This window comes from Gouania willdenowi, unplaced genomic scaffold (assembly GCF_900634775.1).
Source record: "Gouania willdenowi unplaced genomic scaffold, fGouWil2.1 scaffold_62_arrow_ctg1, whole genome shotgun sequence".
Lineage (NCBI taxonomy): Eukaryota > Metazoa > Chordata > Actinopteri > Blenniiformes > Gobiesocidae > Gouania > Gouania willdenowi.
Genome location: NW_021145227.1, coordinates 1,375,261 through 1,391,777, shown reverse-complemented (window position 1 = coordinate 1,391,777; position 16,517 = coordinate 1,375,261). Strand labels below are relative to the sequence as shown.

At 36.1% G+C, this 16,517-nt stretch overlaps 2 long non-coding RNA genes across 2 annotated transcripts in view; both read left to right on the top strand.

Annotated features, from left to right (window-relative positions):
* The first annotated feature begins 200 nt into the window (after positions 1–200).
* Positions 201–16,517, top strand: part of LOC114460710 (uncharacterized) — a 64,016-nt gene continuing 47,699 nt past the window's right edge. Inside the window, exon 1 of the long non-coding RNA XR_003673704.1 lies at positions 201–292. This is a non-coding gene — a long non-coding RNA (uncharacterized LOC114460710). The remainder of the gene's footprint in view (positions 293–16,517) is intronic.
* LOC114460728 (uncharacterized) lies at positions 7,951–16,036 on the top strand. Its single transcript, XR_003673727.1, has 2 exons — positions 7,951–8,010; positions 15,740–16,036. It is a non-coding gene; the product is annotated as an uncharacterized LOC114460728 (long non-coding RNA).

The window sequence follows — 16,517 nt, the reverse complement described above, 5'->3', positions numbered from 1 at the left end:
GTTTACATGTAAGTATGGTACACTCAAAAGATGTAACTACATTTGATATTATTTTATAAGTAATTGTTTTGATGCCTATTATTATTATTATTATTATTATTATTATTGTGTACTTAGTAAAAGTAATCCTGTGAAAATACTATTGTAGAGGAGCGGAACCTTCGGCACTATAGATTGCAGTTCCCCGGTTACATTAGTGTGGACTCACTTCCTGTTTCCGCTCATACGTAATCTGGGAGAAGACGAGTGTGCATCGTGGTTCCTACTCTAACACTCTACATGTACTTTACAGGTTAGTGCTTGGTTTAAAACAACTGTTAATGAAAGCTTTAGGCTTTGTATTACTTTATAAGTCACTTTGTTTTGATAAGTTGTGCAACTTGTGATGTCAGTTTTATAGACTTTAACAGCGGTAGAGCCGAGCCGCCTCGCCACGGTAGTCTCGCGATATTTAGTGTAATTCCCGCTATGGTTAAAGGTATTGTGGACGATGTTTAACAAAAGAAACGCCCTCTCCACATTTTGGAAAAACAAAACAAATAAAACGCGCATGCGCAACACGCCTACGTGTGCGGGAGAGCGTGCACGTGCCTCGTTTTCCTCGTGCACAGCTCTGTTTACAAGTTGGTGTGGACATCGGTCATACAAGCTTACCTTACAAAAGAAGATTTGCACTTTTCCCACTATGTCAGACTCGCCACCGGTAAGTGAAAATCTATTTTCAAAGGACCCGGTGCGCACCGGGCACGAGCACGTACGACGGCCTTTAGTAAAAATGATTGACAATTAGGAGGACCAATAGTCTTGATGATCCACCCGGAAGCTAAACATCGTCTACAATACCTTTAATATATGTAGCTAGAGGCACCGAAGGGTAACTGAATTTTGCACTATTTACATGGAAACCTATAGCACATTAAAGCTGCAGTATGTGTCAATTTCTGTTGTTACAATAAGTCATCTGGAAATGTAATAAGCAGTTGTTACATATGGTTTTGGATAACAAAAGATGAGTGAACATAGAATTGCACTTTATTTTGATTTAATTCATCATTGTTTGTACGGGATATTGAAAGCACTGAACTGTATTATTATAAATGAGTTTCAAAGAGAGAATTAATATACGCAATCTGGGAAAAGACGATTGTGCAGCGTGGTTCCTACTCTTATACTCTACATGTACTTTACAGACATTCTCTTTGTTAACGTGGACACCGTGCCAGCCGGGGCCCGTAACATAAGCACACAAATATGGTACAGATTTCATTACAGGATTACATTTTTGGTCTGGATTCTGGTTTTCAGATTAATTTTGTTATGAAGTAAAGTTTTATTTTTGTACAACTACATTTTTCATTCACAAAAGTATATATTTAAAGCTGCTTTCACATTTTCTAAATGAGTTAAACATGTTTTTAACTCAGTAAGTTAGTGGTCAAAAGTTTTAATTACAGTTTTTCCAATTCTTAATATAATTTACATAATGTACAAATATTTTAAGTGCCAAAAAATACAAATATAATATAAAGACAGGGATACAAAGTGGTGGATTGAGCGGTGCTGTTCTAATCTACTCCCTGACAAAAAAATTAAACATGCCTGTGGCACACACACACAGCCTACTCAAAGGGTAAACAAACAAATAAATAAATAACAAATAATATTTTTTTTAACTAAAATTTGCTAAATAAAAATTGTTCTTATCTACAAATTCGATGAATCGATAAAATCGATTTTTTTGCCCAGCCATAGCTAGAGGCACAGGAGAGTAACTGAGTTTTGCGCTATTTACATAGAAACCTATAGCACATTAAAGCTGCAGTATGTGTACATTTCTGGTATTACAATCAGTCATCTGGAAATGTAATAAGCAGTAATTACATATGGTTTTGGATAACAAAAGATGAATAAATATAGAATTGCATTCTATTTTGACTTAATTTGTCATTGTTTGTACTGGACATTGAAATGTATTGTAAATGAGCTTCAAAGAGAATTAATTTACACAATCTGGTAAAAGACAAGAGTGCTGTGTGGTTCCTACTCTTAAACTCTACATGTACTTTCCAGTGTTTTGCAGACATTCTCTTTGTTAACGTGGTCACCGACCGGGACTCGTAACATAGGCAGGACCCAAAAAGCTCATCCTGTACATTGCTTTGGTTAAAGACTTATCTTTTAATATAACCCTTAGTAAGATAATGTACTTTCATGTGATTAACTGAATTTATAATGTTCATGTTTTTAAAAATATTTGAACAGATATGGACAAATCAACACGAAGAGGAAAAACCCAAGATTTATTAATTGTAAGATTATTATACGTTAATATTACCTTGTTCTGATTACATTTTCCTGCATGGTGAAACACATTTATTAGCTCTTATTAGGGGTGGGCGATATGGGAAAAACATCATATCACGATTTTTTATTTGTAAAATCACGATCACGATTTTTTAATTCAAATCATTAAGACTATTTTAAAGTTATTTACTAATAAAACAAATAAATTCACCTTCTTAAAACTGTCGCCCTAAATAAGAAAAAATGAATAAAAGATCATTTAAGACACAGTCATTTTCTAATAATTTTAAAAAATGTATGTAAGTTATTTATCAAACTGGTTCCAAGTACAATTAACATCAAACAAAAAGGCTGACAAGTTATTTTAGTCTCAGTCTTTTTACTTTGTTTAACTAAAGATGTGGGCGGGTCATTCTGTCCAGGCTGACGAGTTGATAGCTGATCACACAATTCCTGCTTGTAGTCACTATGTATTAGCAGGCTTGGGGAGTAACGGATTACAAGTAACAGTGTTACGTAACCAGGATACAAAAAACATGTAACTGTAATCTGTGACAGTATATTAAAAAATGTGTAATCAGATTACATGTTTTTTTTTATAAAAACGGGGATTATTTTGAGGGATTACATTTTAAAAGCAAGCAGAATATGCATCAGTGCATCAACACACAGTGCACGTTCACTACAACAAAAGAACACGTAAAACAAGCTGTAACAATCTTGTGATGACGTAAACAGCGCGGACACCGTGCGCTTGTCTGGAAACAGACCAACGTGTCCGTGGACTCACAGAGCTGAAGAGTTTTCTAAACAGAGTTGATGGATCAGTACGTGTGTTTTATGTTTCTGTCACATCAACACTGTAGTACCGTGGGACCTCTACACAACAATCTGAAGCAGGGCACGTATGGCGTTATATTTGTGCCACAACTCTACTGTCAGTGCACGTCTGAACTTTATCACGACTGTAAATGGTCCACGTTATAAAGATTATCTGTTGATTGGATTAAAAGTAAACCAGCGAGTTAAAGACATGTACACAGAGCTGTGTGTGCATCTAAAGAAATAAATATAACCAATAGAAGCTGATTTTTCATCAATAACTTTAATGCACTTTGTGTTTTAATTAGATAAAATATTTAATGTGACTCTTCCAACAGCTCAGTTATAGGCCTGTACAACATTATTTAATGTGTGAGTGGGGTCAGGTTAAACTATTTTATTTTATATTGTTGGAATGTCTGTGCTAAATAAACATTTTCTTATTTTTAATGTATTTATTCTTTAAAGCATTAACATTAATTTATACAATTGCGATGTTTTAATTTTAGTGGTTAGTACTAGAGATGGGCGGTATTGACAAAAAAAATTATCCCGATAATTTCTAGTATTTATCACGATAACGATAAAAATCACGATAAATAAAAACTGTAAATAAAAAAATTCACAACTTAGTGTAAACAGGTTCCTTACAAACACAAATATGTGAATACATCACTAGACACGTTTAAAAGGCTACAATAACTGCTGACTCAAACAGCTCATGAGCTGATATTTTATGGAATATATTTGTGCATGTGGATCACTATTAGTGTTACTGTATGTAATTCATTTATTTCCTCACTTGAAATATAATTATTATTATTAAAAAAAATCACAAATAACTTCAATAGTGTTTTTACTGCTGATGAAATATAATTAAAAATATTGCGTTTCACAAGTTGGGATGAATTAATAGTGTCATTAGTTAATATTTATTCCACACAACGTGTGACATGTTTAGCTTTTATTCTTCCATACAAGTGTTTAATCTGATCATAAACAAATCAATGGCTCTGTGGTTTTATGACAGTAAAAGATGTTTTTTAACCTGGTCTATTAGTCCTTATATGGAGTGGTTAGCGTTAACCCTGTCTGTGTGTCAGTGGATTAGCTTAGCATAGTTAGCTTTAGTTGAGTTTCCAGTTCATAATCGTTGCTACAGGTTCATCTCTGTTCCGTGTTTGTAGAACTTTGGGTGGATCTGATGGAGGAACTTAGACTGGTTCACTTTGTTGGTTGGTTGTTTGGTTTTAACCCAGTAGTGGTCCATGATGTTTCACTGCAAGGCAGCTTCTGGTAGCCGTGACAAACACCTCACACACACACAGACGGTGGTGTGTGGGCGGTGGCGGTGCACGTCAGAGCTTCCGTAAACAACGTTCTGCTCCAGAGAATAATAAGTTGTTTACAACAAACAGTCTCAGTTTTGGTCTGTGGAGCATGTTTTTTTTGGGGCATTCTTGGCTAAATTGAGGGACAAATGGCCCGTGGCCCTAGCTAATTTCTGAATTTATTGTTTATATCGAGGTATGACAAATTCTTACCGGTGAGAATGTTTTTCACGATAAATCATAAAATAACGCACATTCCTACTTAGTACACATTCAGAGCCAGAAATGCAATGCGGGACTAATAATTTGCATAATTTCTTTTGGTGTTTCAGTTTCGGCCAAAAATTTCATTTGGGTACATCCCTAATGGAAACTCCTACATCATGTTTCATCATTGATTTGACTTTGCTTTTATCGACAGCTTGAGTCATGAAGTAAAAACAATGTCAAAATACAAATGAAAAGACAAAGACAAAATGAAAAAAGCAAAATGGAAAAAGAATGACTTCATTTGTATATTTTTTCATTATTGATTCTCTTTATATTTCCACATGCATTTCCTTTTAATTTTGGCTTTCCTGTGATTCCATAGAATCTAACCTTTTAATATGTCTTGCTGCCTGTAGATTAGTAGGAGGGCATGGGGAGGGACCACACCACAGCTCTGCCCAAAAGGTTTTGTGAGGATGTGATTGTTATCACAGTTTTAAAGGCTTTAATGGAGGTCATAGTAACCTGTAGACAATAGTTGATGCTAAAGATAAACAATCAAACACACAAAGAACGTCTAACACCGTCATTCACTCACACTTCCCTGTGGGAACGGAATGTAAGACACTGTGACTCTTTCTTCGCTTATGCCCCGCCCATTCCCCAGCCTTCCAGCCAATCAACACTCAGAACACATGTAAACAAAACTCACATTGACAGAGAAAGCTGCATATAAACATGATGCCTTCATGACCATGGGAAATCGTAGTTGTTCCCTGTGCTCCAGCAGCAAATGATGAGAATGAACCACAAAAAGACATTTACCAAAGACCTGACTTATTACACTTTAAGACAATTCAGAATTCTTTTAATATCTGGATGTTTGCTTTTATTTACAATTATTTATTTATGTTTATGGTTGTGTCTCTTATTATACAGTTATATTTGTTGTGCAGCCACTGGAACATTAGAACAAAACCTTTGTGAGACTCAAAGGAATGAGAATGTGTTGAGTTTACAATGTGTCTGTTACCACTTTATTTACACAGCCTGTCCTGTGCTTTGAATTGATTTAAGTCATTTCAGTTTTGGTGTGTGATCTGATGATATTAGATCATTAAGGATTAAAACATGACGATCTCCCAAATCACAGAGATCTTAGAACCGTCTGTAGTTCACATTTTAACCCTTGCATTGCCTTGTCTGTGTCATGTCTGTGGTCCATACACAGAACATCCAAAGGTTTTTTTCTCTGCCAAATCACATCATTTACTAGTCAGCATTACAGACATTACAGAATTATTAAGCACTTAAACAGAGCAGAAATACGTTATTGTTTTTCTTGTAAAACTATTAATAAAAATAAATGGTTTATATCACCTATTGCCATTTTAAGGAAAAATACAGAGAATGAATATTGGTCCATATCACCCAGGCCTAATGTAACCAAAGCAGTAACGTTTTATCTTATAAAGGATATGAATGTCTAAATTGTGTGAAATGAGGCGTTCAAACACTGCTTAAAATAGGATTTTATTAATATGAGTGTATTACCTCAATAACAAATAGAAATCACTAGATTGATCTGCTACCTGGTTATGTAACAAGTGTTGCTAATGCTAATGCTACACCACTTTAGTTAAAGGAAAAAGACTGTGTGACTAAAATAACATGTCAGCCTTTTTGTTTGATGTTAATCGTACTTGGAACCAGTTTGATAAGTTGCTTACATACAATTTAAATGATCTTTTATTCCTTCTTTTCCATTTAGGGCGATGATTTTAAGTAAGTTTGTTTTATTAATAAATCACTTTAAAATGTTTTAAATTATTTGAATGAAAAAAACTGTGATAAAATTGTAATTGTGAATCGCCCACCCCTCTGCTCAGGTCATGTTCACTGTGGTCGGTTGGCATGCAGAAATCTTGCAGTGAAGAGATGCTATGCTAGCAGACAGAGCTCATAGAAAAACCTGACTTTTACAGATATTCATGTAATATTACAGATATTTTTTGGTGCTAAAGGGGTTAGGAATCATTTATGAACATGTTTAAAAGTAGAAGGCGGCCAGATAGAAAGTATTAGCAGATTACGCCCGCCGCCAACTCTTCTGGATAGCAAATTTAAATTTTCACAGTATCGATGTGAATCATGATACCTATGAATCGATTTTTAACTGCCTTACGATTAATCGCTAAATCTCTAATGAAATAAAATTATTAATGTAAATATTCAAATTTTTACTAATGCACCAAGATAAAGCTGTAGTTTCTACTATTTACATCATTAGTTTTAATGAGAATGTTTTCCATATCCAAGTAAAATTGGTACTGCTTGATATCCTTAAATCAATCAAAAGTGAATCGAGAATCGTGAATCAAATCGAATCGGGCACTTGTTATTCTAATCGATACCCAGCCCTAATGATACTGATACATTGTTTTTTTTATGACACCACAGTATTACCGTATTACTGCCCATGCCTAGTGTGTGTGTGGAGTGAATTTCTCCCCGACGCAGTGTCAGTTTGGCCTGAAACTTTTTTTAACAGCTTCCACATAGTGGTGTAACAATACATTGATCCACATCAATTAATTAATTAATTAACGAACCATTTACATTGATGCATAATGAAGACATGGATGAACATCGTCATCTTTAAGATACACCTTTATTTTGAAATAAACATACGTCCCTGCCACTATTTCCTGGTTGGAAATAGACTGTAGCTCCGGTGTTAGCCCCGCCCCATCGCGACCAATAAATGAACGATGAACCTTTTCCATCAGTGTTATATGGTTGGGTTTAGATCTTAACTTGTCATGTGGCAGTAGATTAATGCCCTACATTACCTACATGACATGTGACCTTTCATCTACAATAGTTTAAAGTAGGGACGTTACATTCTGATATAGATATCTGATACTAGTCCAATATTAGCAAAAAACTATTATCACATTATATAGGCCTGTATCTAAAATGTGTGATATAAACACTCTGATCTAATCAGTTCATTCCATACTCCGCTCCAGCTTTTCTAAGTAATAGGTCAGTTTTTTTCTTTTTCTTTTTTTCCTCAACGTTGCAGAATCGGTAAAGTTAAACTGTTTCCACTGAAGACCTTCATTTTCCTCCACATCATGTGATCTCTGAACAAACTGATAGTTTTAGTCAATTTCAAAGTGATGACACTGCAAAGGATAGATGAATATTTCTAGATCCTTCATGTTCATTCTGTCTCTTCCATCCTTCAGGTGGAGCTGATTCCATGCTGATGTTACAGGTGAATGGAGGATTGTGGAACCACTCAGCCGTGACAGCAAACATGGACTCCTCAGAAAAGGTGAGAAATGAGTGGAACAAAACCAGTGAATGTAGAACCAGTGAAAGACACCATTATGGCTGTACTCATACTGCCAGCTCAGGCTGTTCCAAGCTCACAGCAGGAATCCCCCCTCCCTGTCCCTTTTCTGGCACGGTACAACGGACGTGATCACCAGCTCAACTCGGTTCCCACAGAGACACTAGTCATCTCGTTCATTTACGACACACATGGCATTACGTCATCATTAAGCGACTCTGTTCATACCTGTCAAGTTTTGGATTTGAAAATAAGGGAATTTTCCTGCACCTGCCCAACCCAGCTCCAGTATTTTATTTATTTTTTTCCGGAAAAAAAGATATATAATACAAAATAAATACTAATGAATAAAAAAACAAAATTAAACAAAAACGTATGTCAAAAATAAAGTAAGACACAATTAAAAGGTAGATATAAATTGTAGTACAGTGATTATTCTGACTGCTCATTTTTAATTATTTATGTCATATAAAAATGTATGAGAACAACATTAATGTCACAGTCATCATATTTCCCCTCAGGGATCAATGGTTTACTGAATCTGATCAGGTTTATTGTTTAGGTTTATTTAAATTAAGTTTATCAAAACTTAATTTAAATGGTACTGATGACATCATTCTAGACCATAATGATTACACAAAAACAAATGGAGGCAAGGATGCATCAGTTATTTCACCACTAGGGGTCAGAATATTTGACAGTATCAGAAGTTATCATTAATCTACGATGTTTCAGACTCTACAATTCCTGGTATTGATGGTCTAGTACACACATTATCAGTGCTCCCCAGAACATTTCCCCATAAAAAAACATTCCTTGCCTCACGGTGACAGCGTTTCATGTTGTTTCTGTCCATTTCCGCGTTTAACCGTTTTCATTGGTCGATTCCGTGATTTATAGTTCCCTATTGGTGTTCAGCTGCAGTTGAGGGGAGGGGCTTCACGTGTGTCTGTTTATGTCTGCAGCAGCGAATGAAGTTGTCAATTGAAACAGGTGAGGGGGAAAACACTAGAGATGAACCGTAGATATATTAAGAGATAGACATGGTAGTGTTGTGGTGGTCAAGACCGGTCTTGGTCTCGAGACCAAATTTTAAAGGTCTTGGTCTTGTCTCGGACTCTGAAGCATTTTGACTCGGTCTTGTCTCGGACTCAGGCTGCCCAGACTCGGGATTTTCCGTCAAGACCGTTCGAGACCAGCACTAATTCCTGCTATTTTTAAACTTTTTTATAATGTGATAATAACACAGAGAAGAACGGGGTAAAACAATCCTTTATTCATTATTTAATCCACCCTGTATAATGACCACAACCTTCCTTAATGTGACTGAGTGACGCGTGTGTGGCTACGGTGTCAGTTTGGACCGTGGAGCGCAAGGTAGATATGAACTAATCACCGGTAAAAATCCCAGTAAAACTCCAGAAAACAATCACCAGTAATAAATATTATCTCCCTGGTAAAGACAGTAGCTCTAATAACTGGTAAAATGATAAAATGATATCACAGCCTGTGAAAGCTGGATAGGGGACGCACTTACTCTGCTTCTGGGTCCTAGTGCCAGCCCAGCGGTGAAGCCTGTTCCGTTTACCGTGTTTACTGAGGTCCGTGTGTGTTTAATAAGTCTGTGTGTGTTTAATAAGTCTGTGTGTGTTTAATAAGTCTGTGTGTGTCCGTGTGAAAGTCTGCATGTTTATGCATCTGTCCATCCACTCTTTTCATTATATCCATGTCTTTTAAGGCTTTATTACATAATATCAGCTGTCGTCCGGGCCGCCGCCATCTTGGTTTATGTCGTCACCAGCACGTCATCGCCACAGAGTTGCACTAGCACAGAATGACTTAAATAACTGTAAAGAGGTCTTATATTAGTCTATTTTCTTTTTAAAGTAGTTTTTTTGTGTCTTTAGACTCCAATTACATGTATGTATATAATATGTTCCCCACAATATAAACAGGTTCACAATATAATTATTTTTTCTAGTTTCTGTTTCCACTGTATCCAGAATAATAATAATTCTCTACAAGAACTATTGATTAATTTGTTACATGACTGTTCCAGGGTTTGTTTTATTTAGTTTCACATCTAATAAATAACTATGATATTAATTATAACCCCTCTCAACTGGATCTGCTTGTCGATAGCTCTGCTCGTTTACTAAAATCCACCTTGGACTCAATTGCCCCATTGAGGGAAAAAACTATTAAACGTCAGAGGAAAGCTCCGTGGTTTAGCTCTGAAACTCACACACTCAAACAAACAACCCCTAAATTAGAGAGAATGTGGCGCTCCAATAAAACAGAGGAGTCACGAATACTCTGGCAAGAAAGCCATAGTAAATACATGACAGCCTTACGACATAGTCGATCTACATACTATTCCTCACTAATTGAAGAAAATAAAAAATAAAAATAATCCGAGGTACCTTTTCAGCACTGTAGCCAGGCTAACACAAAGTCAGAGCTCTATTGAGCCCATGATTCCTCTAGCCCTCAGCTGTGAGGACTTTATGACATTTTTTAACCATAAAATTCATAAGATTAGAGATAAAATTAGCCACTCCCTGCCTTCACCTGGGCCTGCTGTACCATTAAATGTAAATAGGCCTAACCTAAACTGTTTCACACATATAGGACTTCAGGAACTTAACTCTATTATTTCATCCTCCAAACCATCGACCTGCCTTTCAGATCCGATCCCAACTAAGCTGTTTAAAGAAGTTATTCCCCTAGTCTGCCCATCTTTGTTGGAGACAATAAATATATCCCTATCAATAGGCTACGTGCCACAGTCCTTTAAAGTAGCTGTAATCAAACCCCTTCTCAAAAAACCTACTCTTGATCCCAGCACTTTAGCAAACTACAGGCCTATATCTAATCTTCCTTTTATTTCAAAGATTCTTGAGAAAGTTGTGGCAGCTCAGCTCTGTGACTTCCTTCAAAACAACAGCCTGTTCGAGGACTTCCAGCCAGGTTTTAGAGCTCAACACAGCACAGAGACTGCTTTAGTTAAAGTAACTAATGATCTACTCTGGGCTTCAGATGAAGGACGACTCTCAGTGCTGATTTTATTAGATCTTAGTGCAGCTTTTGACACTATAGATCACTATATTCTACTAGAGAGAATAGAGAAATTACTTGGAATCACAGGAACTGCCCTAAACTGGTTTAAGTCCTACCTATCTGATAGGTACCAGTTTGTACACGTGAATAATAGGCCTTCTGTGTACACTAAAGTAAGCTACGGGGTTCCTCAGGGCTCTGTGCTAGGTCCAATCCTCTTCTGTATCTATATGATCCCCCTTGGTAATGTTATGAGAAAATACTCTGTTAACTTTCACTGCTATGCTGATGATACCCAACTGTATGTATCAATGAAGCCAGGTGAGACAAATCAGCTATCTAAACTTGAGGCCTGTCTAAAGGACATTAGGGCCTGGATGGACCAAAATTTTCTTCTTCTCAACTCAGACAAAACTGAGGTCATTGTACTGGGCCCACGACACCTTAGAGAAACCTATGCTAGCCTAACTGCCCTAGATGGCATTACTCTGGCACGAAGCACAACTGTTAGAAACCTTGGGGTTCTATTTGATCAGGATTTATCCTTCAACTCTCACATAAAACAAACTTCAAGAACTGCCTTCTTTCATCTCCGTAACATTGCTAAAATCAGACCAATCCTGTCTCAGGGCGACGCCGAAAAACTAGTCCATGCTTTTGTTACCTCTAGACTGGATTATTGTAATTTTCTTTTAGCAGGCTGCCCGAGCAAGTCGCTTAAGACACTTCAGCTGGTTCAAAATGCTGCAGCACGTGTACTGACTAAAACTAGGAGAAGAGATCACATTACTCCTGTATTAGCCTCTCTGCATTGGCTTCCCATAAAATATAGAATAGAATTCAAGATTCTTCTTCTCACTTATAAAGCCCTAAATGGACAGGCACCAGTCTATCTCAAGGAGCTTGTAGTGCCATACAATCCCCCCAGAACCCTACGCTCTCAAAATGCTGGCCTACTCGTTGTTCCATTTGTCTCTAAAAGTAGTATAGGAGGAAGAGCTTTCAGTTGTCAGGCCCCACTTCTCTGGAACCATCTACCAACCACGGTTCGGGGGGCAGACACCCACTCTACCTTTAAGGTTAGGCTCAAAACATTCCTCTTTGGTAAAGCTTTTAGTTAGGAACTAGCTCATAGCTCATAGTTAAGATGCAATAGGCATAGACTGCCGGGGGGGGGGTCTGGCATGCTCGGTTGGAGAGAGGTTGGAGAGGGCGTTAAGAGAGAGGTCATTTAGGTTAGAGAGGGACCGGAGAGGGTCCCATTCCTCTCTCTAACACTCCCTTTATGTCTGCTTCTTCCCTTGTGTGTTTGCTCCTGTACTCCTTCTGGCTTTTTGTCTTGCAGGTCCGTGGGATCCTCAGTGTGGAGTTACAGAGTCTCAACAACTCTGTCTCCACCCTTTCCTCTGCACACACCCAACACAGCATAACGTGGATGGCTGTTCATCATAGGAATGGGATCCACACAAGGTTCCTGCTGCTTAACAGAAGGTTTTCCTTGCCGCCGTGATGAATTCATGTTGGGTGTGGGATACATATGTATGTGTATATACGTATATATGCATATGTGTGTATCCATAAAATGAAGAGTCCGTCCTTAAGACTGCTCTACTGTAAAGTGTCTTGAGATACCATTGGTTATGATTTGGCGCAATACAAATAAAGATTGATTGATTGATTGATTGATTGATTGATTGATCTACCTGTAGCTCTATGTTTTTTACACTGATGACAACTTGTTTGTAGTTTTATTTCAGAAAGTTTCACTTTTACAGTTACAGTTGGAAACCTTTGTTAATTGAATATCCTAGTTACATTGCAGCAACCAAATTAAACTATATCAACTAAGTGAATAAATAAAAATAACCTGTTAAAGGCTTTTTCAAACTAAAAAATTATCTTATGAAATCTGTGACCTGTTGACCTGCACAACTCAAAGAATCAGAATCAAGAATCATTATTTCTTGGCAGAAATACTTTTAAACACTTGCTGTACATTCAGCTGACATAAAAATCTTGTTTTCAAATATGTAGAATAATTGTGAATTTATCAGTAGCAGTAGTAGTTTTAATATTTTAGTTAATTTTTGCAGGCACCTTTTGTGTCCGTCACATGTATTTAAAATAAACTAAAATTAAAGAGAGAATGTTATTTAACTGTTGAACCTTGTCATTTTATTTAGTTATATATTTATTAAAATTGAAAAAAAAAGTTTATGGTCTTGGTCTCGGCTTGTCTCGGTCTTGGTCTTGACTTGGTCTCGGCTGCCGAAAGTCTTGGTCTTGTCTTGGTGCATTCTGGTCTCGGGCAAGTCTTGGTCTCGGATAGTGCGGTCTTGAACACAACACTAGTTTCTAGTCATAATGTCTTCCTCTAACAGACTGAAGGTCATGTGAAGGTCTTCAGTTAGAACATAAACAAAGCTCATTATGGTTTCTCTTTTAGTTCTGTGGCCTTGTTTCATAGAAAACATCGTTTTGTTCATTAGCTCTGATTGATTTAAGATAAATGGACATTAGTGTATCGTATGGTTTCTTTAATTGTTTCTATGATAATGTTATAGTCAATGATTTTTGATCAGGCAGTTGAGGACTCTTGTCTAAAGTGTGTGCGTGTGCGCGTGCGCGATCACTCATCATAAACCTGACTCAGGGATTTTACAGCTTAATGTTGTTTATGATTAACTACCAGAGTCAGCTCACCCAATAGGCATTATTAACAAATGTTAAGGGCTAAGAAAATGTGTAATAATTTCTCCTTAAATATAATCATATTAAAACTAGTTATTACTATCAAGTCCTAAAATGGAAAAGCAAACATTGATTCAAATATAAAACAATGTCCAATTAATAAATAGTAGTATAAAATAAGTTCCCAAATGACTGAACACATAAGATTATTCTGCAGTAAAAGTGTTTGTAGCAAAAGTCATGAGTGCATTCATGAGATTCTCACAGGAAAAGAACCATTTATTTATTTTTAGGATTTTTTTTTTAGTTTTTGTTTCAAAAACTTAAACAAACTGATTCTCTGTAATATTCTCTGCACTGGAAACCTTTAAAATGTGATGAAATAATCCATATCTTGTTAAATTAGTGTGAATCTGAGCTTTTTTCTCTATTGTTATGAAATAATTCAAAGGCAACCAGGTTTTCTGATAAATTGACCAGTTTAGGCAAAGTTATAGAAAATAATAAAACGTCAAAATGACAACTTTTGTTGACGTTTTTTGAAAAAGCTGCTGTAAAATCAGACATTTTAGGCCTGAACAATCACGGAAATTAGAAGTGAAATGGTGGAGGAACTGAAACATGGAGATGTTGGTCCTTCCTACAACCTTCAAGGCTTGTCTGCACCAGACACTTCATTTTCACCTCAACTGGACACAAAGTTTACCGTACCACGCTGTCATTCTGGAACCAATGATGCTTTCTAAAACAGCTGATGAGACAAAAACATCATCTTTAGATTGACACCAAACACTCTTAGTCTGAATAAAAAATACAACCTTTGCTGTAAACAGGAACACAAATTATTGTCATGCATTTCCCAGTTAAACTGGTTATTTAGATCAGTGGTTCTCAAGCCTCTTTGGCTCTAGTTCCCTTTTCTCTGATTCCTGAATTCAAGTCCCCCCTTTGTCCCATTTCGGCATTTTACTGCGAAAACTATTTAAAAACATCTTTAAATCATAATGATGGAATGAATGAGTGATAACACACATTTTAAATCATCTCATTTAGTAAATAAGTGAAATAAACAGTATTTAGTTCAGTATTCATGGAACTACATAAACATATATTGTATATACACATACATATGACAGTGTACTGTATAAATATTGTAAATCAATGCAGTTATTGATGACAAATTACCAAAAATCCCAGTCCATCACTAGGAATCAATAGATTCTAATTTCCCGACAATAACTTCCAGTGAAAATATTAATCTCCATGAATCACATGATGGTCAAACATATTAAACTTCTATTGTTACAATTCTCTCTGTAAACGTCTCTGACACAGTCTGATTCCTCCAGCTCATGCTGGTCACCAGTTTGCTCACACACTGCTCTGAGATCACATCACATCTTTAAACCACTCCATGCCTTCATAGGACAACATCTCTATGTGGTGCTGATTGTAAAGTTGTGCATGTTAAAATAAACAGCAACATTTAGCAACAAACCACATTTAAAAACTTACTTTTGACCAGATTTACAGCAATATTTTTTTTAAATATGTGATTAAGTTTTTTCTTTTACAAATATAATGTCAATGTTAAATCTAAATGTGAAATATAGATATCAATCTAAATGTTTTATCTTAAATCTAAATGTACTTCTAAAGCTAAATGTTGAATCTAAATATTAAATCTAAATGTTAAACCTAAATGTCATGGGTGAAACTAAATATATAGCAAAATACAAATTCACCAAAACCACCAAAATAAAAGTATATTTAAATGTAATATCTAGACTTAACATTTTGATTTAGATTCAATATTTAACATTTAGATTTAGATTGACATTATCTTTTTACAAGAAAACAATTCTCACAAATTTCACAAATATTGCTGTAAATCTGGTTAAAACATGTTTTTTTTGTTAATGTTTGTTTAATTGTTTTCTATCTACTTTGTTTGAATCAGGAAGCCCTGTGGAGAGAGGAGAGAGAAGAAGCTGACAGCCCTGCAGGACAACATTTCAGGCCTCTACGACTCCTTAGATGTAGTTTGGACAGTAAGACGCCATTATTTTATGACATATTAGATATTCTATAGAACATTATTCACTGTTCTTTGATGCATTGCTGGATGTTGTGTTGATCACTTGTACTGGGTTGTGTTTGCCTGGTGTTGTCTCAGGGACATTTGCAGCCTGTGGTTTGGTGCTTCCTGTTTCTGTTCTATCTAGGCTGTAATAAACTGTCAGTCTTACACAGGAAAGTGTGCCTCTGTTCATGTGTGCTGTGTATCTTTATCAGTTTCTAGGATCCTGTAACTGTAGTACATGAAAATAAATTATAATTTTACTTTTGTGTTTGTAATGTTAATGTGTTTAAAGCTGTTTGGATTTATGTTGCTTCTATTTATGTAGCAAATGTTGTGTGCGTGCGCGTGTGGAGCTAATATCTCCCCGAGACGGAATGAGTTCAACCCGAAACTTAGTCAACGTGTTCCGAATACCCCAAGTTTGTGTATCTGTTATTTTGGAGTAATTTGGTGTAGAAAAATGTTCAAAACGTCACCTCTCAGTAATGAGCACGGTATTGAACGCGTTACTTCCGGTTCCGGGTTCATGACGTCACTGTGTCGCAGTTGTTATGGGTTCAAAGAAAAAAAAAAAGGTCAATTTTAAAAAATTTTATACTACTAAAAGTAATTAAGTTATTTCATGGTTAGTTAATATTATGGTATTTAAAATATT